Source organism: Grammomys surdaster, unplaced genomic scaffold, assembly GCF_004785775.1.
Source record: "Grammomys surdaster isolate TR1022 unplaced genomic scaffold, NIH_TR_1.0 220, whole genome shotgun sequence".
NCBI classification, from domain to species: Eukaryota; Metazoa; Chordata; class Mammalia; order Rodentia; family Muridae; genus Grammomys; species Grammomys surdaster.
This window is the reverse complement of record NW_021604665.1, coordinates 9,609,713-9,637,118: the sequence shown is the minus strand read 5'-3', so window position 1 is coordinate 9,637,118 and position 27,406 is coordinate 9,609,713. Positions and strand designations below refer to the sequence as shown.

Here is a 27,406-nt window from a genome sequence, read left to right as displayed (position 1 = left end):
GATGGTTTGCATCAACATGGAATAGCTATACCTTGGAGCTGGGATATTAATTTGTTTGCCACAAACATCTTATCTTGAACGATGAAGAAATTAAGCCCAGAGATGTTGAGTGACTTTCTTAGAACCCCACAGCAAGCTATAGACAGGAACTAGAATCAATGTTAACTGAATTCTGACCCTGAAATCTTTCATTTCTGGGAATAATTCTGAGTTCGTGGCTGGCATAGGTTCATTCATTATCTGTTCCTTTCTACATAAGTACAGAAACAGAGAGGTAAGGCTTAAAATTTTTCATGCCAATGAAATAGTACGGAGATACCCATTGGAGTCTGTGCCTTGCCTTACAGGACCAGGCCATTTGTAGACTGTTAACTTCCTGGTGAACTATACACATGCTGCATCTGTAGTCATGAGCAGTAGAAACAGGATCAGGCCTGCACTCAAGATTAGACTTAGTCTTTCACAACAAGACCCAGCTAGCACAGCAATATACTGGAAACGTGCATAAGAACCCACTCTGATTGTGGCAGCCAAGACTGAATATTGGAACACAGAAGAAAAGGAAACAAAAGAAAAGAAGACAAAAGAAAAAAAAGAATCCACTCTAAGGGGCTGGAGAGATGGCTCAGAGGCTAAAGTACTTGCCTCGCAAGCATGAGGACCTGAGTTCAATCCCCAGGTCCCAGGTCCAATGGGAAACATTTCATTCTCAAAATTTTCTCTCTTCTTCTTGTTATCAGTAGCTTTAAATGCTAAGTGTTTTCCCCATGGGACCAAAAGATACCTAAGGATCTGCTGTAAGTGGAAATCCTGGGAAAAAAAATCTGGTATTGGCAGTTTTCTATTTGCTTCTGTGTACATTTTCAACATTAATGTGGGATATAAAGTTAAATAATGTGGGGATTGAAGGCTTCATGAACAAGCATCAACAGAACCCCTTCACAAACATTCTAAGAAACCTATACGTATCAGTGAATCCAGTGGAGAATGCAATCGTCTACCCCAGCGCACAGCACAGTTCCAGCAATGGAAAATCAAGCTCCTGGGTTCACCAATCTATGTCTGAATCATGGTAGAAATATGGACTCCTGAGTCTGTCTGCTCGAATTACACCTGAGCTTCGTCACCTAACCAGTGGGTAGCATTCAGGAAGCCACCACCACCCTCACTACCTTTAAACATTTTCATCAGCAAATGGGATTTAAAATGTCTCTGCTTCCAGGAGCATGTTAAAAGGATTAGACAGAATAATCCATGTAAATGCATAAAATGCAGTGACGGACACTTAGCAGGCACAAAACTGAGCCGTAAGAGGGCCGGTTCCCACCAGTCCAGCTCCTTCAGAAAAACACGTGTTTCAGAGGGAAACGGGATGGGATTGTTTACACATGTAAATTCCTGATCTTTTCGATCTACAGAATACAAGTAATGATTTTCTTAAATTAAAAGCAATTATAAACAGACCGCAGGGGCCAAGCAGGTTGACTCTCCCAACATGAACAGGTTACACAAGGCTAAAAGTAGATTAAACTCCTTCTCATTTCTTACTCCCTCATTCTTTCAGGGGGTTGGAATTGATTCAATCTATTTACAAATGAGATTATCTGTAGCCTGGGCTTGCCAAGAATTAAGTAACTGGATGATACAGTGTGACATTAATTTCTCTTCTGATGTGGTCAGGAGTAGGCCACTGGGCAGTTCTGCAGCTGCCAAGGGCCATTTGGCAGCTGTTTCCTTGAGCGGTTTGGCCTTGTTTGATTCGGGTCCCAGTGGCCAGGGTTGAGCAGATGGAGTCACGCTTTGCAGAGGAGCTGACTGTCTATCACAGAGGAGCTGAGCTTAGACCTGCAGTGGATTCTACAGGGTTGCCTGTTGTACACTCAGCACAAAAAGTGATGGAACACAATGTTGGCCTGGGGGAGGTGTGAAAATAAGACCCTGTACCTCGAGCTTGGACTGTCTCCCATGGTTGAAGGGCAAAAGGGTATAGAAAACCATCCTTGACCCCTATTGCTGACCAATATTCAAACTAGACAGAAAAGCAACAGAGGTGATTCTTCAAGACTCCTGGGTCATCCTGGTCTAAAAATACCAAGATAACAATGTGGACAATGGAGAAAGGAAAATTACTATACAACAGAAATCTCCTCTCCTGGAAGATATTTCCTCCACTCTCTGGTGGCCTTTTAGGAACACAGCTAAATGACACAGAAAATGAAAAGAGGGTTCTTTCCCAATATTACCCTTCTAAGTTTCCTTGCTTCATCTCCCTGCCTGCAGCAGAGAGCCTCGGGGAGCCATATAGAAACTCTAGGGAAACCAACTAGCCACTCTTCTGGGCTTATGGAGTTTGGCACCGAATCATCCAGTAGAGCAGTAATTAACCACAGGGCGCTATTTAAACCTAAATAAAGTTTCCAGTTCTCTCCCATGTGTTACTAGCTACATTCCCTAACCTTAAGAGTGGCTGTGACCAGCTGCTACCATGATGGACAATGCTGATATACAGTGCTTCTCTCATTATACAAAGTTCTGTCCCCAGTCTAGAAATGAGAACACAATCCAGTGAACACTTGGGGATGAAGAAGCACTGAGGAGATGGCCATGTCATGACTGGCTGCTAAGAAAAATACTTTAATGCTAGGTCTAAAAGCATTCAAAGACAGATAGACATATAAGCATAGTTAGGTAGATAGATAGACAGACAGACAGACAGACAGACAGACAGATAGATCCATATATACTTACATACACCTATATATACATCCATGGAGCTTAAAAGAGGTCCTATCATTGGACTTACTCTCTGTAGGTAAGACTGTAACAAAAGAAAGGAAATGGCCAAAAGAAGTATTCTAGAAATTTACTTTTTAAATGATTTGCCAAAAAAAGTACTTATCAGAGAAAAAAGATAAGATATGGTTTATACACACATAGGCAATGAAAAATACATCTCATTGCATAATAAAATTTAGCACCACTAATAGAGATAAAGAGGGTGCTTCCAAATACTAATAATATGGAAAATATTGTTTAAAGGATTGCCAAGTATCTTATACCATATATACACATATGTATGTGTGTTTGTGTGTGCGTGTGTGTTACATATATGTGAAAATCAAGGAGGAATCATTTGGATAAAGGACAGGAACTAATGAGACAAAGAGGGGGAGGAAGGGAGGACCAGAGAAGATAACGGAGAAAGAATATGGTCAAAAACCATGAAATACTTAAAGAAAATTGTCATTATGAAACACATGGTAAAATATACTGTACATGGCGGAATTAAAATTTCAATTTTTTTGTATTTCCCTGAAAAATGAATGTATATCTATGTTTTACCTACTCAAATACTTACTGCATACTGAGCACAGTTAGAGGCCAGTGCCTCCAAAGCATTCAATCCTGACTTCAATGTTGGGAAACAGAAACAAAGAGGGACAGTGTTGCCAGTCTGCAATCCCAAGCCATGTCCATTTTCCCTCTTGGACCCAGTAGCAATGCCCAGGGCTGACAAAGCAACAAGGAGAGTTTATATTCTTGACTAAAAACAGAAAAATAGAGACAAGGAAATTGATATCTCAACATACTGGGGATCGGAAAGTTACAGACATAAGAAATAAGAAGGAAGCTATTCATGACGTTCCTGGAATGAGTGGAGATTTCCCAGGGATATGGAGACAACTCTCTTCACTTTCTCATGATCTTTCCAGTCATCACTGTGGCAGTTGTCAACACCCTGGAGGTGTCATTCGGCTTCCAGGAGGTAATATGGTGACGTTTGTTTAGAGGTTGTTGGGTATACACTCTGGCAGCCATCTTGGATCCAACTTCTTTTGCCCAGCCTGAAAATGAGCTGTTGGCCAGTAGGCATCTTGTTCTTTGAGACGATTAGGTTTAGGGTAGGGTAGAGCTTAGCAAAGTCTTGTGGTCAGTCAGCAGAGGCTTAGGGCAGAAAACAAGCTCCCCTCTTATCCCTCCCCTTGTTCCTGACACATGTTGATCACTATTTTAAACTTGAATTTGAGCGTCATTAACAGAACCATTACTGAGGAAAACCTTGTCCCTTACTAATCTTGCACAGGGTTGGCTATGGCCTGGTTACAGGTCTGGCTGTTCATAGCCCTGGAGTGATTATCATTTGTACCTTTTTGGCCTCTAGCCTTTCACTTAGAAATGAGACCAGACAGGCCCAATGAGCAGAAGGAGTTGGGGAGCCATTAGGAGTCTCTAAGGGACAAAGGCAGGTAATGCCTGGTAGTTCCTCTTTAACATGTTGTAAGTATTCAGGCCTGAGATGGCTGGAGTTTAATCATCAAGACAGGTTAATTTTTCTAAAAGCCTAAAGGCTCCCTCTTCCTTCTATGATTCTACTTGTGTTTATATAAAAACTACAGACAGCGTTGTGTGTCCATCACAGTTTCATTTAATCTTAGAGTAGAAAGAATCATTACAAATCCTGGGCCATAGCTTAGAAAAACTAAAAATAAAACAAAACAAAAAAAAACAACAATAACAAAAAACACAACCTGGCAAAAACAAACAAGTAAAGATGCCAAATAAAGATGTTTGTGTTCCTATGTGACTTTTGAGTGATTAAAAACCACAGGACTCATGCTGCAGCTTCTATCACAAAGCCCAGAGTTTGGATAACCCACCATGAAATCCTGAGACAGATAACAACTGAAAAACCAATCAGGAGCTAGTGTGTTCTACTTTCTGTTGCTGAGACAAAATACTTGAATACACAAATTAAGATTCATTTTAGTTCATCCAAGTTTCCTCCAGGGCTACTTTTAGGGAAGTATGATGAGCCTCTTGGCCTTGTCTTGGTCTTTAGTCTTATGTTCCTAGACCAGCTGTGTCACCTCTTGCAATGGGTCAGAGTCTCCTTGACCACACAACTCCTTTTGGGATCAATGGAGACATGCTTTTCTCCGGGGAACCTTTGCAAATGTGCAGATGTGCACTAGTTGACTTATAGTCTCTGAATTCCTCATGACTCATCTAATCAAAAAATCAGTAAACTAATTGGCGTCCCAAGGCTCCTTTATAGAGTCCCACCTTGCCCTGTGTTTGGCTGGTCTTGTAGGGTCATGGCCAAAATATTGACTGTTCTTTTACCCACCTCTCTTCATTGGCTTTGGTCCCTGCATTTGGTCCTTAGATAGCCAGAAGACTAGTTCCACCAGCCTTGAAGTAGAAGGAATAGTTCTAATTTTAACATGTGTAATTTTCTCTGGATAATGGACATGCTGACATGAAATAATGCCATACACAGCTCAGCTCCTGCTTCCAGGCAGATTCGTTACTGTCTAAACTCTTACTATTTTCTCAAACTTGTCACAACTTATCCAAACCCTTAGTCTAACCTACTGTCTCTCCCATATTTTGTTAACTATAACTTGCCCCTCATATCTTGTGAGTTTCCTCATAAAATGCTTCATTTAACTTTGCATACAGAATTAGTGATATTCTGATATTGTTATCAATCTTTAATAAGTGTGCAAATTACTCATGTTTTAGAATTATGTGCTTTTCCTTTCATAATTTTAAGTTTGCAAATGGATCCAAATATGTTTAATATCACGTCAAAATACATAGACTTTAAACTTATTAATAACTGATGCAATTTTTTACTCATATATTTTTATTTCTGCATATATTTTATTCTTCTTAAGGCACATAACATATTTTGATTATATTCACCCTCCACTGCCCCCTCAAGTCCTTCCAGGCCTACCCCCCATCCAATCCCAATATAAATAGTCCACCAAATCCATTGTGTGCTGCTCACTTATTCAGAAGTATTGGGTCTGGGGGCTGGAGAGATGGCTCAGTGGTTAAGAGCCCTGACTGCTCTTCCAGAGGTCCTGAGTTCATTTCCCAGCAACCACATGGTGGCTCACAACCATCTGTAATGGGATCCGATGCCCTCTTCTGGTGTGTCTGAAGACAGTGACAGTGTACTTACATAAAACAAATAAATAAATCTTTCAGAAGTATTGGGTCACCCATAGACCATGGTTAACACAGATACCCATAACCATAGTCTTAAAGAAAACTGACTCTACCTTTCCAAAGACCCCTCAACTGTGGTGCCATGGGTAGGAGTCAGGCCTTATAAAGTCCTAATCCTTCATGCTAGAATGTTCTCTGGCTTGATCTTGCACAGGTCTCATGAAGACAACCACACCTGCTGTGAATTCAGGAATAGCATCCTGCCATGCCCAATAGATACTCTTTCCAGTCCTTTCTGATCTTTGGCTCTAACAATATTTTCTATCCCTCCTCCACAATAATCCCTGAGTTTTGGGGCAGTGGTGAACTATGATCTAGAAGTACATTTGTGGCCAAGCACTTGATATATTCTTATTGCCTGGAATTTGACCAGTTGTGAGTTTCTGCAATATTTTAACTTTCTACTGAGTAAATTGACCTACATCTAATGTATAATACTGAACTTCATCTAACTTAACATAATATGATATGAAATAGTCATAATATAAGATAAGATTTTAAGTTACTGAAAAGGATTTTCTTTAAGTTGTGGGAAATTCAGGGCTGGAATGATGGCTCAGTGGTTAAGAGTATTGTCTGCTTTTCCAAAGGACCCGAGTTCGATTCCTAGTACCCACATGGTGGCTCACAACTATCCATAACTGCAGATGATCTCAAATTGAAGAAAATCTGATGCCCCCATAACCTCTGAGGGCATTGCACATGTGTAGTGCACAGACATATATATGTATATGTATATATGCAAAATACACATAAAATAATGAAATAATTTTTGAGTTGCGAAATTCACTTACAATAACTATTCTTTTTACATTTACTGAACTTGACCATTCATAACAACTGTCTGAATTACTTATGGAAGTTTTGATGCACTAAGGAGCTAGCTAGCCATCACTTGACCATGTTTTTATGGCAGGAGAAGTGGGGTTTGCCTACATTCTATACGTGTGTATACTGACCAGGTGACATAACTATTTTTACTAAACCAACAATAAACAAATCTTTACTTAACATTTTCCCCAGCCATAGAAAACTTGAAAACTATTTTGTTTCATGATTTTTAACAGATACTCATTTATTTGGTCCCATGATAATTTGGAAGCATAAGAACACAGGTAGGCATAACATACCCACAGGCATACACATATAACATAAAGAATAGACCAAAAAAAAAAGAAAGAATTTATAGCTTTCATTTAGAGTATCTGTATTAGTCAGGGTTCTCTAGAGTCACAGGACTTATGGAATGTCTCTATATATTAAGGGAAATTATTGGAATGACTTGCAGGCTGCAGTCCAACTAACCCAACAATGAGCAGCTGTGAGTGGGAAGCTCAAGACTCTAGTAGTTGCTCAGTCCCATGAGGCGAGGTATTTCAGCTGGTCTTCTGTACAAGAAGGAATCCTGGAGAAGTAGATTCCAATATGTGCTGGCAAGTAAGTGCAAGCAGATAGAGAAGAAAGAATCCTTCCTTTTTCCATTGTCCTTAGGTAGGCCTCCAATAGAAGGTATGGTCCAGATTGAAGGTATGTATCACCATGCCTGCAGCTAAGCTTTTCTTTACTTGGAACTTGCTCTGTCCCAGGCTGGCCTTTAACTCAGAGATCTGCTTGCCTCTGTACTCTGAGATAAAGGTTGTGTACCACCTTGCCTGGGCCTTAAGCTTTTCATGGCCACTATGCCCCAAAAATCTGAATCATGGATGTGCCCTACATTTTTAGATTGTAGGTTATTCCAGATGTAGTCAAGTTGACAACCAGGACTATCCATCACAGTACAGCTTTCTGGTTTTTCAAGTTAGATTGTTTGCCTGACTACTTCCTCCACAGGCCCAGACAGCCCTTAATCCTGAAGCTGAATTTTCAAAACTGTGACTTTGAACTGAAACAGGGTAGAATATTTACTTAACCTGATGATGGCTGAGCAGGACCTAAGTGAAGGTCCAGTAAAAGCAAAGATGCCAAGAGGTGAGGCCCCAATGCAGACATAAGTTGATCTGGATCCTTCCCCTGTCCAAAGAGCCAATCCGCAGAAAAGGAGACACCTTCACAAGATGAAACCCTTTCAGGAAGGGTCAGGGAGTCAAGCTTTCAAGAGCTGGTGGCTAAATCCTAGGCTAACTCCTTTCTAATCAGTTATAGCCCTTCAGTGACCTAGTCAAACAACACTCTGTAGGTCCGTCCAACAGGGGAGTTCTCTTCCACATTCTGACCTTTCTTTTCCTCTTAAGATTTATTGCAGGTCCTTGCCACTTTTACAAAGAGCTTTTAATAGATCTTAAAATGTCTCTCGTTGCTTCAATTTTACACAGGACCCATAAGAAATATGGAGGGTTTTTTTCTTTTTCTTTTTCTTTTTCTTTTATTGCCCAAGGCCTCAAGTTTAGCTTGTAGAAACACCATTAGGGCTATCGGAAGTTCTCCATCTTTTTAAGTGAACACAGAAAACACAAGAAAGAAAGGTAAACAGATAAGACCTGATACTTCTCATGTGCTCATTGCAACTACAGTTGAAGAATTATCTTAAAGTTGCTCATAAAAAATGTTTTAGCTCAGGCATGCCAGCCAAACAAGAATAAAAACTTACATATATAGAATCCAAAAGTAAAATCAAAACAAAAATTATAAGATATCTGTGAGCCTAAAGACATGCTCAGGAGAAATTCTCTTCAAGAATGAAGCAGTTGCAAGTTGTTTTGTAAATGGTGCTTCCAGCAGTTCTAGAGTAATTTATTTCTCTGAGTCTAAAATCTTACCCAATTCTATTTTCAGGAATCATTTTCTATGGGGCTTGTCTGGTGATCACAAACAAGAGTTAGCAAAATAAATTCTTCATAGTATCTACTTCTGCTGCCATCAGATTAATGTCTTCACAGTGACCACAAACACAGAACCCAATCACAAATAAATACAAAATAATTTCATTAAAACAGAGGACACTTCTAGGCCTGATGAGAACCTGGCCAGATATCCAAAGATTATATCATCTTGAGTATCTGCCATGGGCTCTTACCCCATAGCAAATACCTATTCCAGGATACTTGGCTGCCCTCCTCACAAAGAAATAGGTGAAGATAAAAGCCCTAGAAACTAAAATCTAGAGTACAGAGAAGGAATAGTCTGAGAAATCTTAGCCAAGGACAAGGAAGTTTTTTGCACAAAATAAAATACCACCATTAAGACAGGATTTTGAGGTGTGTAAATTATCATGGTAATATTATATATAATGTCTTTACATTAAGCCAAGATCCACATGTCAGAGAAGTTTTAGGAAGGTTGTTCCAGAGCCATTGGCTCCAAAGGTCCAGTTAGGAGCCCTGGGTTCATAACAGAGACATTGCTCAGCTTTCTAGAAGAAACACCACACACACGCACACGCACACGCACCAAGACCTGGAAATAAAGCAGCTGGTCTTGAAAGAAAGGAGACTTTCAACCTCCCAAAACCAATGTCTTTTCCCCTCAGCCGACCTTCCACAGGTTTTGGCATCAGGTTTATGCCTTTGTGGTAAATATCCTTGCCTTACAGCAGGTACTAGAAACCAAATCTCTCTTTGCTGTTGATAAGAGCTTTCACAGTCACAAAAAGTAGCTCTCCAATGAGGAACATAACTCATCAGACCATGTTTGAACTAGGGTGCCAAATACCGTACCTTGACCCTCTCTGCCCTCTTGGCATTGTGGGAGCAATAAGACTGAATGCTGATTTCATAGAAACAGAGATGCTTATTCTTGGGCAAGTACAGAAGAAGTGATAGACTCACAGATTCACTGCTTGACCTGATGAAAAGAGTTGGGAGGCTTCAGTGATAAGCCCTAAGATGAGAGACGGGCTTACAAAGTGGAAGAATCTCTGTGTCTTTTCCGGAGTTGACTAGAGATTTGCTAGGAATCTTAATACCACCTCTTTTTGCTACCTTTTTGGCTCTTTAATGGTAGTCATGAGAACAATTGTGAGCTGCAGTGACACTGGGAATGGCCCATTTAGCATGAGAATGGAATTGTGATGAAGTTAGGGGTTGTCTGCTGAAGGCTCAGGCACCCAGTCTAGACTCAAGCAGTTTTTGATACCTCAACTGAAGACAAACTTCCAGTCTAGAGGCATGGGACCCTCAAGATAAGTAAGAGTGAGGCAGGATGAACATTCTTCTAGAGCATGCAGACGCTACAAGGTTAGGGCAGGGCAACAAACATACTCCTCCTAGGTCACACAACCGTGGGAAGGATGGGCTAAAGTTTAAGAGCAGACTTGATTGAAAACCTATAGTCCTAGACTCTGAACTGTAACCATTAGCCTACCTTATACAAGAAAGCCATAGAGGAACTGAGAAATAATTCAATGTGAACCAGCACAACTAATGTCTGGCACAGCTAAAATGTGAACACGGGCTCGTTATTAAATATTACCAGATTCAAGAAACACAGAAGCTTGGGCTTCTGAGTGATAAAATAGATTGAATTCTATTAAATCCAGTTTGGGATTCTTGCACACACCAGAAATTGCTCGTCGTACATAGTACAGTAAATTCAGTTTTCCTCAGATTCTTGTGTGTCAGCCCCTTCTGACTCTTCATGAGTTCTGCAGCACTGCATCTTCAAGATAACCTTCAAAAACAGCCATTGCTTTCTCCACTCTAGAGATGAGGAAGGTGGAGGTCACAGAAAGAATTAACTGAGCCCCTACTTTGGCTCTGGAGTCCAGATCCTGCATTCTCTAAGTCATGAAAGGGGTATTACTTTTGATTCTAATAGGGTACCTTCCAGATTGAAAGAGCAAATAATTTATGACTTTCCCAAGACAACAGCTACAAACTGAATTTGTCTCAAGTGACCTTCTTCACTTAGCAATTTTGCCTTATTAAAACTGCTGTCTAACATGAGGGTCTGCAGGGGCTATAAACAATAGAATGATCTAGAACAACACTGATATGTGTTTCTAGGCATAGTGTTCATACGAACAAATTACAGATTCCTGCACTTAACTGTTCCCAAAATATATGCATTAGCATCTGACTGTCCATGCTGAAACTCTGAGCTGCTTTGGTATATCCCAGCACAAGGAATAAATAAAATGAACTCAGATGCTTTTCATTCCATGGAATGTGGTAGAATGCTCCATCCCCAGAGATTGGGGTTTGTTAATACTCTTGTCAATGAGAGCAGAGTTAAGACTGTTGAGTACCCTACTTCCCAGTCTAGTCCTGGCTCACCATCACAGAGCTCTCTGCACAGCTACTTATTCATTACTTACAAGCAGCAGCCAGTTGGAGTAAGAATCGGAGTGGGCAGGGGGGAGGGAATCTGCTAATCAACACATCTGATTCACCAAGGTGCCCCTGGAAAGTGTGTGCCACAGAGCACACCTGCTGTGGGATGAACCTGTGCCCATCTGTAAATGCCTCGCTCAGGATCAGCTGGGATAGGGTGACCCAGCAGTGAACTGGCTTCACAACCCATTAAACAGCTGCCCTGAAATCCACAGCATCAGTCAACTAATGGGGCTCAGGGCCATCATCAGTTCCCTGGAAAATGGCATCTTCCTGGAGGGGGAAACTGGCTTTTCCATCATCCAGAAAGCAGAAGGAATGAAGGAGAAATGGCAGCACCCGGGCTTAGAGGCACCTTTTCTGCCAAGTTGCAGAACAGAGTATAAGACAAGGGATAGTAAAGAAGCAGTAGTGTGACACAAAACACCGAGAGAAAAAAAGCCCACCTCGCCTCTGCACTGTCTCCTTGTGCAACCTAAGCAAGATTCTTTTTTTTTTCATTATAAATAATTGCAAGTTTTTATTAATGTTAAAGTGTTTGTTTTTTATTAATGTTAAAGTGTTTGTTACAAAGTTTCTGGTATGATAATTTCTACCATTTACAAAGTTTTTTTTTTTAATTTTCTTATGAGATATTTATTTACATTTCAAATGTTATTCCTTTTCCTGGTTTCCCCTCCGAAAATGTCCTATCCCATCCTCCCTGTCCCTGCTTCTAGGAGGGTGTTCTCCCACCCACCCACCTCCCCACCCTCGAATTCCCCTTCACTGGGGCAGCGAGCCTTCACAGGACCAAGGGCCTCTCCTCCCACTGATGCCTGACAAGACCATCCTCTGCTACATATGCAGCTGGAGCCATGGGTCCCTCCATGTGTACTCTTCGGTTGGTAGTTTAGTCTCTGGGAGCTCTGGGGGTTCTAGCTGGTTGATATTGTTGTTCCTCCTATGGGGCTGCAAACCTATCTTTGTTTTCTGTTTTCTGTTTTTATAATTTATTTTTTCTCAAATCGTAATTCATTCACACAGGGGTTATAAACACAGAAAGGCAGGATGTGGGGAAGGGAATGACACTGGAGTGTGGGTGTTCGGGGGAATCTTAAACTCTGTAAAACTGTTTGCTCATAGATAGTATGAATAAAACAATAGGCACAGCCAGTGTTCTCTTGCTGTGAGGAGACACCATGACCACAGCAACTCTTATAAAGAAAAGCATTTAACTGAGGCTTGCTTACACTTTCAGAAATTTAGTCCATTATCTTCATGGTGGGGAAGATGCTAGCATGCAGGCAGACGTACAGCTAACTAGAGTCCTACATACAGATCCAAAGGCAGCAGGAAAAGTGAGACACAGGCATTTGAAACTGAAAAGTCCACCCCCAGTGACACACTTGCTCCAACAAGGCCACGCGTATTCCAACAAGGCACACCTCCAAATCCCTCTGAAGTATCTCCCCTCCCTAATGACCGAGCAGTATGCAGCATCAGCTCATCATAAGTGCTCTATAAACAGAGGAGGCTGATATACTATAAATATAATCCTAATATTTGAGGTCCAAAAATGGTATAAAGATCAAACTAATGGAACATCAGATCATGCCTAAATATCTTTAGACTCCCAATTTGGGGATTAGAGGTGTTCAACAGGAAAAAATATAAAAAATATAAATACAAAAAATAAAAAATATATTATATAAAAATATATATAATATATATATAACATAAATATATATAATATAAAATATATAAAATACAAAATAAATATAAAAATAAAATATAAAATAAATAAATATATATAAATAATAAAATATATAAAAAATATAAAATATAAAAAAAATATCTAAAGTCTGAAACATTTCTGCTCCCAACATTTTGGATAAAATAACCTGTAGTGAGGATAGAACACATTTGTATTGGCAACAGTAAAATAATTACATTGGATTACCAACTATATACCAATAGAGAGTGTGTGTGTGTGTGTGTGTGTGTGTGTGTGTGTGTGTGTTATGTGTGATGTGTTTGTGTGGTGTGTATGTAGGGAGGGGTGTTAGTTTTCTGTTGCTGTGATAAAAACATGATGACCAAAAGCATCTTAACAGGAGAAAGAGTTTATTTTGGTTCACAGAGTCCATAATAGGGGTGTCAGTGTGGCAGCAGGAGGCCAGAGCAAGAAACTAAGAGCTCCTATCACCAGCTGCACACAGAAGGTGGAGAGCGAGGATTGGTTGGAAATGGGGTGAGGTTACAAACTCTCAAAGCCCCCAGTAGCACATTTTACTCCAGCAAGGCTTCGCCTCCTAGGACTTCCCTAAATAAAACCTAGTGTTCAAGTATTCAACTATGTGAGCCTTGAGGGACATTTCTCTTTCAAACCATCACTGTGTCAAAACATGACTGCCAATATAAATAAAGCCTAACATTTTATCACCCGATGGATTGGATGAGAGCCCCTTTACTGCATTGCCTGAAAGTGTGAGGGCCCAAGAGAACAATCCCAGGGGGCATAAACCAAGGATACTATGGCTCCAAATCCCTGGGTCCAAGGAGGTCAATTCATCAATTTGCATGAAAGGCCTCCCTGTTTCTCAGGACTGGAGAGGAGACAAGGCTCAATCCAGGAAATGCTTGCCTTGCAAGCACAAGTTTGACTTCCAGAATCCTCATTAAAAAGCCAGCACCAGAAGCACAAATCTGTAATTCCAGACCGACAAGCCAGAGGTAGACAGCTCCTCGGGGGCTGCCTAGCCTGCCAGTCTAGTCTACCTGATGAGCACCAAGAAAAGACCCTGCCCAAAAATTCAAGGCAAAAGATCACCAAGGAGCAATACTCCTGGTTGTTCCCTAACTTCTACATGCACACACACACACTTATGCATGAACACACACATACATGCATGTATACACAGGCACATGCATGCACACACACACACACGCACCTGTGCGCGCGCACAGGCACACACACATACAGGCTTCTCACAAACCTCATCACCCTTCAACATGAACCAAGCACTTGTCTGATTAAAAGCTACTAATGAGTAGAAATCAGCTTCTTACCCCATACGCCCACTGCATTTAGCAGAAAATCTCTACTGCATCTAAGTTTCTACCAAAAAACAAAACTGGAGCCACTGGAGACCAAGGGGTCCACCATTTTTATTTTATAGCCATCCTACATGCAGTTCTGAAGATCAAACCCGGGGCCCCCAGCATGTTGGATAAGCCTTCCAGCACTGAACTGAATCCCTGGCAGCTGCTGTCCACTCCTGGTTTACAAAGTCACCTCGCTCCTTGCCTTCTTTATTTCACCATGTATTTGGTGATTTTTAACCACAAATCCCCGCCCTACCCTTATCCCCCAAATCCCAAGATATCGTCTACAAATGTGATGAAATCCAAGCTAGGTTGCCGCTAAACTAGGGCAAATCATAGGTTCCTTGAAAGATCCAGAGTGGGCAGATAAGGGAGGGGCTATCCCATGAATCACTGCACACCCACACACAAAAATCAATATCGGGGAGGTAGCCACATAGAGTGGAGGGTTGATTCCTCTTCGGAGTAGTTACTGGTTCAGCTAATATAACACAGGAATGACAACTTAGTAAAATTGAGAGACTTGATGACGTCCAGCCATCCTTCAGGGCTGGGACTATAACTCACCATGTTACTGCCCAGAGTTCAATACTCAGCTTGCTCACCATCATGTAGCCTGCCCCCAGCTAGCTCCCCTCTGCCCTGCATGGTCCCCTTTTCTCTTTCGGTCTCTAGATTCTTTTTACTCATTCTTAATGCATGTGGCAGGACGGACCAGGTGAAACAAGTACAACCCACAATTCTGGCCACACTCCTGGGCTCCTGATGGAGTCTCTCCTCTCTTTTTGCTTTTAAATTGTCCTAGTTAGACACAATGCCTGAATTTCCCCCAAGCAGGGTCATCAACTCAAACCCCAGCCAGGCCCAGACAGAAGAAACTCACGCAGCACAAGAAAGCCAGGGCGAAGATTCCTGCTTTGGGAAACTTGGCTTGGAGCTCTGCTCTGTAATTGTCTTCCGTACAGTGGACTCTGAACTCTTAGGAGCGGCTCTTCGTTCTTCTGCCTCCAGCTTGCACAGTAGCCAGCCTTCTTTGCTTTTTTTTTTCCATTTCATTATCATAGAAAACAACTCAAAACTCTTTTCAGGTCTACCAAGGAGCTAGTGAGTGGTATTTACTGGCTAACCTCTGACCTCAAAAACTAGTGACTTTGCCAGACCCAACAATTAGGGGAACTAAGACTTGAACGGCAGCCAGTAAATTCTCCTGCATTATTGATTTCCACTAAGCAGGTGGCACACTGTATTTTCTCAAACCCAGTAGAGATACTTGTTTTCCTAACATTCAATCAATATCTCCTGCATCATTCAGAGGCCAGCTGTGAATCTGCTCTCCGGATGAGATACATTTAAGTGAAACATCCAGAGTTCGCATCACTCAGCTGTATCCCTGCTAGCTCCATCATGAGACTACATTGGGAGGAATTCCAAGATAAATGTCCTTGTACCCCCAAGTCACTCCCCCCCCCCATCTGTTAAACATGCTATTTGCCAAGGAGGGCAAGCTTTATCTGCAGACTGCTTCAATGCCTTGGGGCTAAGAACATCAGTGAGTCAATGCCTTAAGAAAGGAATTATTTGTGATGTTTTCCCCTTTTTGATTCGTTGCCTACTAACCATCTCTAGAAGTGACAAGAATTCCTTGTCACTCAAGTTAGATATTAAACTCATGTGGAGAAGCCAATCAACTCCAAGTGGTGTCAGTGTACTGACAAGAGGCTTATTCTGGAGCTGTACAAGTAAACTAAGAAATGACTGGGAATGGGAAAAATACAAAAAGCTTTCTGGATGCTGTCTTTCCTGTGCCCCAAACATCTACCTACCCAAACCCACAGAATGAGTGACCCTCTCTATAAACAGGCCAATGTGTGCCATGGTTTCAGAAAGTGCCAATCGTACACAGCACAGTCCAGTTACCATATGTGACTATCCCGAAATTGAAGTGGTCAATGTGATAGACTCTGTTCACATGGGCACTTACTATCTAGCCTCTAATAAGCATTTTAGATTTTAACCTAAACCTTCACGTCTAAATTCATCTTAAACTCAGCATTTTCGCTCTAAGATATTAATTCAGATGTAAATAATCTTGACTAGCTAGTGGCCACCATATAGGGTAGAGTAGGTCTACAATAAAAAAAAAAACAGACCACAGAACTCAGAATCCTCAAGTTTCCTTTCAGTGAAGGTAAAATCATAAAGGGAAATGTGGTAAGAGCAGCTGTCAGCCTTGCTGCTCTGTTTAAAACTACTAGTAGTTGTTGACATGGGGTAAGACCCATCTAACTACCTAAAAACGACTACCCAGCTAACTTCCTTGTTCCAGAACGTTTGCACACAACTGTTGGTAATTCCATTTGACCAGCGCGTGCAAACTGTGCCCTCTCCAAGAAGTTGGGTCAGGGAGATTCCAGTTTGTTAAGCCTCTCAGAAGTCTCCCCACCCGGGGCCAAAAGATGTTGGACAACATATTGACATTTGTGTGTCCAGAAGCAGTCCAGTGGGTTTTTTAAGAGGCTAGCCTGTCACTGATTGATCAGACAGAGTTGATTAAGTAGGCTCCTTGCCTCTTCCCCTCCTCCAGCATCTCTCTTTGGGAACTTCTAATTCATTGCAAGCATCAACAGGGGGAGGAGGGAGAAGAGGGAGAAGTCAACAGGTGCAGCCAATCTTGTTTCTCTCTTCACATTTTTAATGAAGATTTTGAGAAAATTTGTTTATTGGGTTTTGGTTTCTTTTGTTGTTTTTTGTTTTGTTTTGTTTTGTTTTCGGTTTTGGTTTTTGATTTTTTTGGCTTCACATTTCCAGACACAAAGCAAAGAGGAAGGATACAACAGTTTGTATAAACCTAGAGTGCTGTTCTCAGTAATCAGGTCTATTTTCTCTCCCGTTTTTACCTGGCTAGCTCCCCAATTGTTTTCTTCACAAATCAACTCACACTCTGTACCCCATGGTTTCCTGCTCACTAGACTTCACAGCACCGCACAAAAGACGCACAGTGACTATTATCTGCCGTGTTACTGAAAAGAGTTTGAAATAACATGTTTTAGGCCCGGAAGCCTGTCAGCAAGCTCCTGAGACCTGTAGCATTTTGGATGTGTTCAAGGATCATTCTTTGTGTTGTTCTTTTTTTTTTTTTTAATCTACATAGAAATGTGCACTGTGTACTAAAATCCTGCACCTGCCAAAAAGCGCTATGAGTTGTATCAATAGCAAAACAAAAAACAAAAAACAAAAACAAAATCTTTGTGCCTAAGGAGGAAACCCTGCCGGGAAGGGAGCCGGCTAGCTTCTGACCACCATTTTCCACTCTTCCTCTCCCCTCCCAGCATTCAAGCAGTCCTCTCTGCCTTTTCTTGCACTTGGAGCCAAACCTGTTTGCCAGGGAAGCTCACTACAGGACTCTGCTTCTGCTGATGGCCTGGTCCTGGATGCAAGATGCCCTTCACATCCAGACCGCTCTGACCTCTGTGATGCTAATTGCCTGTCTGTGCTGCCGCCCCTTGCTACCCATCATCTCTGATGGCCTCCTTGCCTAATTTTACTACTCTTTCAGAAACAATTAATTGAGATTGGCCTATAAAGTCTCCATATAAAATGGGCAATTATCGATTACTGACACTTCCACTGCTCCGCCCCTCTTCCAGGAAAGGACGCACGGGCTGCTTAATCACCTGTCGTATCTTCCTGCCAGACACAGCTGCGGCTGATCTGCCCGAGTGCTCCCACCATTGTCTGCCCTGAACTTACATAGGCAGACAACAAGAAGCCAACTCAGTCTGAGCTAACAGCAGATCGGCTTGCACTGTGCCAAAGCTCATCCCAAGGGCTCCGGAACACAGTCTCGTGTCTGTAGGACGTTGCCTATAACTTACAGTAATGGTTGAAGAACAAAAGAGATTCCATTAGTGCCTAATGAACAGGATTCAGTCAGTCAGTAAATAGATAGATGCACCTAAGCTGCGCTTGGGATATCAGTGAACAAGAAAGACAAGACCTTCAAGAAAGCGATTTCACTTTCGGGAGACATGACCCACTAGTAATCATATAAAGAAACAAAGTATAAGTTTTGATCCAGGCTTCAGAAAAAGGGTAAAAAGACTTTCTATCAACAACATGTCATTATCAAATGTGCAGACTTAGAAAAAAAATTAGAAAAAGCCAAGCATGGTGGTGCATACCTTTAATCTCAGCATTCAGGAGGCAGAGGCAGGCAAGGCCTCTGAGTTCAAGGCCAGCCTGGCCTAGAGTGAGTTCCAGGACAGCCAGGGACACATAGAGAAACCCTGTCTCAAAAAAAAAAAAAAAAAAAACTGAAGAAGAGGGTGAGGAAGAGGAGGAAGAAGAAGAGGAAAAGGAAGAAGAGGAAGAGGAAGAAGAAGAGATAGAGGAATCTGCTGCCACTACCTTCATGCTGAGGAGATGGCTCAGTCAATGAGTTCAGAAGTGTGTCAGATGGACGTGACCAGGTCAAAGCCTGGGACAGGGAAGAACCCAAGTCTCCAAGAGTAACAGAAAGGAAGGGGTGTTGTGTCCTGCATAGGTGAGACAGGGGGACAGCAGACAGAGGTGACACAGGTAGGAAGGAACAGGTGTTGGAGTTCTGGTAGAGAACTCAGTCACACTTGGTCTACCTTTCAAAGCAGAGAATTTCATATCCAGTGAGACTCCTCGTCTCATTCAGAGACTGATCAGGGAGGCCTGAGATAGCATTTATAAGCTCTCTAGGAAGATCTAAGGGGCAGTAAGGAGAAGAATGCTAGCATAAAGACAATGCCACCTCCCCCATTCAATCAGAAACTCTAGGGTTGATGTCTTCCGATCTGTCTTAATAAGCCCTCCAGGTGACACTCAAGCTTTGGAAGTTTAGGAACCTCTGATCCAGAAGATTATTTTTCTAAAAATGTGGCAATATTCCAGGGCTAGAGTTCCCAGTGCTAGGACAAAGACAGTGTCTTCCAGGAGGGAATGATGTCTTAGAGGAGCTCACAGAATTATTAGGCAAAGCCAAGGTTGTTCCTTGCTTACAAAGGTAAGTCCCACAGGTTTCATCACTAAGATAAGCTCTTACAAGAGCTTTTCAGCAGTGGTCAAGGATGCTCACTGAATCACGCAGGTGAGTCACAGTGAGTGGCCAGCCCACATTTGCAAGATGGCTGGGTGATAAACATGAAGCAAAGTAATGCTTTCCCGTTCTCTCCCTTTCTCGTCAAATGCCTTCCATGTGTACCCCGACTTATGCATCCAACAGTAGACTTGATTCTGATTTTATAGATAAAATTATGATTTCAGAGCGAGTAACACATCCAGAGATTGATTTTGTGGTTCCTCTAAACCATCTGACACGCTTTTTTTTTTCCTACCCAAAGGACACAAATCTCAAATCAGATCTATCTAGGATCTGAAATTCAGCCTCCAGCTATAACACTAGCACCATGCAAAGGCAGACACACCCAACTGTGTGCAAGCAAAGACTTCTGGAAGTCAAGTCGAGGAATAACCAAAGGACAAAACTAGTCCCCACGCAGCCCAGCCTGAGGCCAGCATCTGCCCTGTGCCTCGTGGTCTTGAAGTTCATCTCCAGCAGAATATTAAGAGTCACCTGGAACTCATGACCATGATGCTAAGAGCCATCCCACGGGATGCAGGTTTCATTGTTCCTGGGTAAAATGTAGTTCTCAATACCTAGGGGAAACCTGGTTAAATAACTGCATGGTGTCCATCTTACCTGAGGAAAGAGAGGTAGTTCAGGAGACATGCAGGGCTAGTTTCTGGAAGGGCACGAAGAAGTCCTGGGCATGTGCTGACTGCCTATGGCAGGAATTGGGTAGAGAAATCTTGGGCCCTCAGCCAGCTACTGCATTGGAATCCTGCTGGTACAGGTAGGAGAGCGATGTCAGCATGTAGAGAGAAAGCTGTAGCAGCAGGGGTGCCTGTGTGGCTGGACCAAGCTGTTCCTGTGTCTGTCTGTGCAGAGTGATGTACTTTGAGCATTCATAAAATAATCCCCCACAGCCCATGGCATTACCATCTAGGATTCCTTAAGTCAGGTACACAGGTGAGGGTCACTGACATTATTTGGTTAGCAGCATTGTTCCATCTTCCAAACTACAATGGATGCACCCATTTAATTTTGGACCAGGCTCCTTCCTTCTTCTCATTCCTTCTCCACCTCTAACTGCTGGAGAATACTTTGGAACATTCCTCCTGAAGCTGAGAGGGAAACAGTCCCCTGAGGTTGGGCCTTTATTAGGGATGGGTGGCAGAGAAGCAGGCCTTTGGTAAGGAGACCAGCAGAAACAATAACCAAAGACCCTTTTAAGTCGCTCCTCTCTCCGTGAACTCACAGAGACCTGTGCTTCTTAATTACACCAGGAGTCCATTAGGAGAGGTGTTTCTCCAGCTAAACGACTTAAGTGAGGCTCCGGAAACAACCACTTTCTGCTGCAGTGTTAGCCGAGAGCCTGAGACTGCAGCTGAACACAAGATGCTAATGAGAAACCTTCGGATTATGTAGGTTGCCTTAGACTCTGTACTAGATGCGGCCTCTCTCCCAGCTACTATGGGTAAGGAGGCCCAGGGCAGCATTTCTACATGTAATTACGCTCAGGTCCTCACCTTGCTACTAAGAGAACATGAACTTTACTGCGCTGTTCCCCACCAGTTTTCATTTTACTGCACAAGCCAAGGTGCATTCCATCAGGAAGATGAAAGAGTTCAGCATCGGAGGCTGTCAGCCATTTCCACTTAGGAATTTAGTGAGGCTCCTAAATCACGGCAGAGGCTCGGCTTCCGACGCCTTGCACCTTGTGGGGGTTTCAAATATTCCCCTGCTCTCCGGGTATCTTGGTGCAGTCACGCTAATAGAAGCCATTTAATGCAGTCTTGAGGAGGTAGAGGTTTGAAGGATTAAATTTCAACGCGAAGCTCCTTATCGTAGAGAAACATCCCTGCGCTGCAGATTTCCTGGATTCGAGACTTGCTTGCCTCTCCCCCAGTAGAACCCGCTGTCCCTGATAAAGGGTGAAGATTTAGAAATTTTGTTACTGTTGCTTTTTAATCTTAGTTCCAGCCAAGATGGGGCCATGGGCAAGATCAATGCTAATTCCAGACTAGGAGTGAAGGTCACCATGTAAATACCCAATGAATCCTGTTCCTTGATCCTTGGAATGCCTGAGTTTAACCAAGGCACAGCCTTCTTTCACCAGCCCTGGATTTATTACTACCTTCTCACTCCCACCTCAACTAGTTAGTGTGCAAGTTCTCTTAAAGTTCCTTGCTAATGAATAGAGGGAAGGCTTATTTGGGGAAGAGCACTGGATGTACAAGTATGAGGTCCTGAGTTCAAATCTTCAGGACCCATGGAAAATACTGTGTATAGGGGCAGAGAAAGAACCAATGGAGTTTGCTGACAGTTCTCAAAAAGTGAGAGATCATGTGTCAAGGGATTCAATGGAGAATGATAAAGCAAGACACCTGATGTCTTCGATTAGCCTCCTTGTACTAATACACACACACACACACACACACACACACACACACACACATGCAAAGTTCTCTGTTAAGATTCCCTGATCCCGTGCTCATCCCAGTGCCTGCATTAACTCTGGTGGATTAGCACTATTGTATACCATTACTATAACAAACACCAAGGCTATGTATAAGCTTAAAAATCAGAAAGGTTCATTTGGGCTCACACTGGGGATATTTCAGTCCGTGACTTTCTGGTTATATTGCTTTTGGTCCTATGGCTGCACATCATGGTGGGTCTGCATGATAGAGTAAGCCTTTTACCTCCTGACTAGAACAAACTCCAAGAAGAAAAGAAAAAACACCCCTGTAACCAAAAGACCTCTCACTAGGTCTCACTTCATAAATGCTTCACCATCTTGCAACACTCATCTGGGGAATAAGCCTTCCACATAGGAGCCATTGGGTGTCACTTTTGCAAACCAGAGGAGTGACTTCATCCTGGTTTAGACCCTCCTCATCACCTTCCTGATTCATTTCTTTAACACTTAATTAAGGAACTCTTAGCATAGCAGGACTGAGTGCTGGGTTATAGGTATTCACATGTCCCCATGGGAAAGAGACCTCACACAAACACATCAATTCTTGTTGTGTGCCCAATAAAAATGCTACATAGGTTGGTGGGTATAACATGGCTCAGAGATTCAATTGTTGGAAATGTGTGGTGGCTTGAATAAGAATGGCTGCCACCGGCTCCTGTACTTGAATGCTTAGTCATCAGGGAGTGGCACTATTTGAGAAAGATTGGGAGGAATGGCTTGTTGGAGAAGATGCAGCCTTATTAGAGGAAGTGTGTCACTGAGGGTGGACTTTGAGATTTCAAAAGCCCCTAGACCCATTCCCCTTCCTTCTCCTACCTTTAGGTCAGGATGTAGCTCTCAGCTACTACTCCAGCAACATGCTTGCTGTATGCCACCATGCTCCCTACCGTGATGAGAGTGGACTAAACCTCTAAAACTGTAAGCAAGCTCCCAGTTAAATGTTTTCTTTTATAAGAGTTGCCTTGGTCATGGTGTCTCTTCACAGCAATGGAACACTAACTAAACTAACATGCAACATCTATTTCATTCTTAGAAGACCTGGAAACTAAACTTCTCGTTAGGCCAAGGAGGTTCCTATGGGACCTGGAGAATCCCACTCATTCCAGCTCTAAACTTCAGATGAAACACAGAAGGAAACATAAGAACAATGGACTGGCCATGCTGCAACATATGGATGCTCCAAACTGGGGAGAAAAGAAAGGAAGACCATTTGCTAATTGTCTCTATGGCTTAAAGCCCAGAGGCAGCCTCAAGTCAGTCATGCAGAAGGAATAGACATTCATCACTGGGGGTGGGGAGACAGAAAAAAATAAAAACTGAATGTGACCTGTTTCTGACCCCAGACTGTTTAATTACATCTTTTCAAACTATAAAAACAATAAATGCTATTTTTAAAACATCAAAAATCATTTTCATTACAAAAAAGGATAGCAATTTATTTTTAATGTGTATATATTTATCCTTTGAAGAAAAAAAATATCAGAAGCCTAGAGAAACAGGATTCTTAAGAATCATCTGAGGTTTTCAATTTCTCTATGTTTTGAAAATTATTTTGAATAATTTCTATACCCATAGAGTAGAGCGGCTCTCAGGCTCATCAGAGAAATTTCTTTGTGCGGTGGATGATGGTTAACACAGAGACTCACAACTGGTCAAAGTGCAGAGAGTGAGTGTCTGTGGATTACTCAGCCATAAAAGGGGATATCTATATTACACCTTGTCCCTGCGGGGCTCAGGAAGAGATGGACAAAAGGCTGAAAAGGCCAGAGGAAAACCAAAGAAACACATGGTTCAAAAAGCATTGTTCTGGATATGGAGCCCACTGCACCCAGGAACTCACTTGGCAGAAGCCTTTGCCTGCTGAAGATCAAGCCAATCAACATTATAGCATGGAGGGGGAGGGGCTCAGGAGTCCCACTCCCAGCTAAGGGAGTGGGAAAGAGAGTGGGTTTTCTTTAAGAGCGTGACCATGCTCCAGTGAAAAGATAGCCCCACATGGATGAGGATTAGACTCCATAGTCATTTTTTTCTTAATGACATTAAGTTTAAAGTTACAGGGGAGGGGATGTCTCTGGGAAGAGTGGGGGAGAGGGACAGGGGTTAAATGTGATCAAAATACATAGTATGAAATTCTAAGGAATAAAATATTATTTTGAACAACTAAATTAATATTATGGGTAATATTGTGCATGTATGAATATACAATAGTCTTTTTAACATTTAAGAAAATAACATTGCTTTATTTCCTCTAGCAGGCGTGGGCTGCATGTTGTGGTAGGTGTGGTGGGCTCCATGCAGGGATGGATGGGGGGTGATGATGACTTCGTGGCTGGAAGGGAATAGAAAGGGTTAAATATGCTTCTGGGAAGTCTGGAGGAAGGACTCATGGCAGGCTATAGCTAAGCCACTAATAAGGTTGAGAAATTCTTGGAAATCTAGCTGCTATCACAGTTGAGGTCCAGCTTCTACATCATTCGGTCAAGGACGCCGGATCCCTCTGGTTCTTCGTGAAGGCGGCCAGCTCCAAGTTCATGAAGGAAAGGAACTCAGTTTTGGAGAGTTGGCAGCTGTTTCCATCCTTCCCACTGTACTTTTGGAAAACAGCCATCAGGGATTCAATGCATCTCTCAGTCTCTGTAGGCATTTTTGCCAAGTTGAGGAGCAAGGTCCGGCTGCGACTGCGGCTGATGGTGACTGGGACAGGAGTTCACAATACAGTCTTAAACGTAGCTTGATGCATGTAGCAAAAGATGGCTAGAACATTGTGCCCTGAGACAGGCGCATGCATTGAATTCCCGTTCTTTGGTTCAGTCTGGCAGGCCTCTTCCTGAATTATGGTCCATGATGTTTCTTCCTACTTTGTGGGGAGGGAGACTATATAAGCTGACAGCTAAGGAATGACCTTGGAGCTAAGCACCCAGCCTGGACTCCCTGCTGCACCACTCACTGTACTGAGTCTCCCTGTGCTTGACACACAAGGTGAAATTTACAGCGGGTCCTGGTCTTAGGGTTGTCATTCGGATCAAGAGAATTAATTTTTCTAAAGTGCTTAGAGCAGCAATGGCACTTAGTATTATTTAATAATGTTTACTACATGAAAACTACATGGAAATTATCCTAAGGATACAATCAAGTGAAAATATTCACTGAAACATCTTAATAGAAAAAAAAAGCAAAGCAAAAAGAAAAGAAAAAAGAAAAGGCATTGCCAACAAGGGGTTAATTCGAATTTCAGATTCAGAAATCAGACTGCTAGGGTTCACATCTTAGGCTAGTCACTCACAAGCTAGATGGTCAAATGCTTTCATTACTCTGTGCCTCCATTTTCTCATCTGTAAAATGGAGCAAATGATAATACTAAGTGCATAGTTCTTTAAAGCTCTCAGACAGCATCTGGAATAAAGGATGCTCTGTAATTAAATGTGCACTCTTACAGCAGGATGTTGCTATAGTGATGGTTCATCTCTGTACAAATAAAAGTCAGCTGAGGGGTAGGAAGATGGCTCTGTGGGTAAAAGCAAGAGAACCTGAGTTCAAATCCTCAACATCTGTACAGAAGGCCAGATGTGGTTCCCCAGCACTGGGAGATGGAGACAAGCAGATCCTAAGAGCTCATTAACCAGCCAGTCCAGCCTGAAAAGGCAAGCTACCAGGTCAACAAGAGATCCTATCTAGGGCAATAAAGCTAAAAGTGATTGAGGAAAACATCGATCTGGTCTCTGCATGTGTGTGCGTGAGCATGTATACCTGTATACTCACATGCATGCAACACACACACACACACACACACCAAGTGGTATACACCTGTAATCTCAGCACCCAGAAAACTGAGGTAGGAAAACAGGAGGACTTAGAAGCACTTACGTAGCAAGTTCAAGCCCATGCTCTGGCATACATCAAGACTCTGACTCATCAAAAGAAAAATAACAAGTAAGTGAATACATAAGCCAACAAGTAAACATGAAGACATATAACAGCAAGTTTGCTGCATATGTTTGAGCAGTGTGAGCCTTGCAGAAAGCTACGGGGCCAACTGGAAGCCATAAGTTCCAGGAAGAAGATGTCTCTCCATACTTAATACAACAGCACAATGCAGGGGCCAGCTGGCTCCCTGGATTCCTTAGGATCCCATTCTGGTGGAATTAAATAGGTAGCTGGTTTGAGACAGGGTCTAGTATGTAGCCCTGGCTGGCATGGAACTCGATACGTAGAACATGTTAACCTTGAAATCACGTGGATTCACCTGCTTCAGCACCACACTCCCGCAGCCCACTGGGCATGAGCGCACACATATGTGAGTATGGATCATGGGCCCGAGCTGCTATTGTTCTCTCTCAGAGAAAACGATGCTCTTCTACCCTTCCCAACAAGCCTTTTCATAAATGTCGATGAAGTTGTGCTATGCAATATAGACAGGACTGATCAGTGGCTTAGAAAGCAAATCATGACACAGTATTAGATAGGCAGCACCCACTGATACATGCAGATACATGCAAGAGTCTTTGGTAGAAGCCAGGTCTTGAACATATAAGGCAAACCGTCTCTGTACCACACATTGGATGTTGTTTCTGTGTCTGTGTTCATAAGAATCTTCCTAAAGTTTTTAAATGTCCATAACTTGAAGAGGAAACGCAGCCAGTGACTATTCCTTGGTGGTAACACTGCAGATCCTTGTTTTCTTTTGTAAATATTTTCTATAATGAATACATATAAGTTTATACTCAGAAAATTTAGGCTACTCATCATTCATTCACATCCTCGGTTATATTTTATAAAAAAAATAGGCTGGTAAAATATTACATTTATTGAAACAGTTTACAAGTGAAAGTTTTACACACCCTCTGCTTTCTCCCTCACCCAAATCAACACAAGATAGTGAAAGATTTATGTGTGGCAAACAACTCAATTTTACCAGATAGCCAGATACGTGCCCCTGGCACAATCATCGAAATAAGCTTCTGCCATGGTACCAAGCTTAGAGAACCTCATTTCCAATTTCCAGTTATGTTGCCAGTGTCCCTCAGGAGTGCTCAGGGAGGCCACTGCCTTACTTACAGATTATTTTTACCCCTCACATTCCCCACTGGGATGCACTCAAATATTTTCATAGCTAGACTGGAACAGGAACATGCGCACGTGCACACACACACACACACACACACACTCACACACACACACACACACGCACGCTACTCCAATACAAACCAGATATTAAATACAGATCCTACCCTCCAGACTGTCAGCCTGAGGAATGATTAGGGGAAGCGCACCGTCCCACAATCTCCAACGTGTTAAAATAATTTAATTGGGTATTTCATGGCACATTTTGCATTATTATGACTCCCTTTGGAGGCAACAAATGATTTGCTTCAGTAATATAGAGTCCCAAGTAGTGGCATTATGTGATTAAGTAACTGGAAACATCGCCCATTAAATTCAGCTCAGTCATGCTTACATCCA

The 27,406-nt window shown here is 42.3% G+C and overlaps 1 pseudogene; it reads right to left on the bottom strand.

The window, feature by feature from the left end:
* Nucleotides 1–24,295: 24,295 nt before the first annotated feature.
* Nucleotides 24,296–24,590, bottom strand: LOC114625640 (annotated as a pseudogene).
* Nucleotides 24,591–27,406: the final 2,816 nt, after the last annotated feature.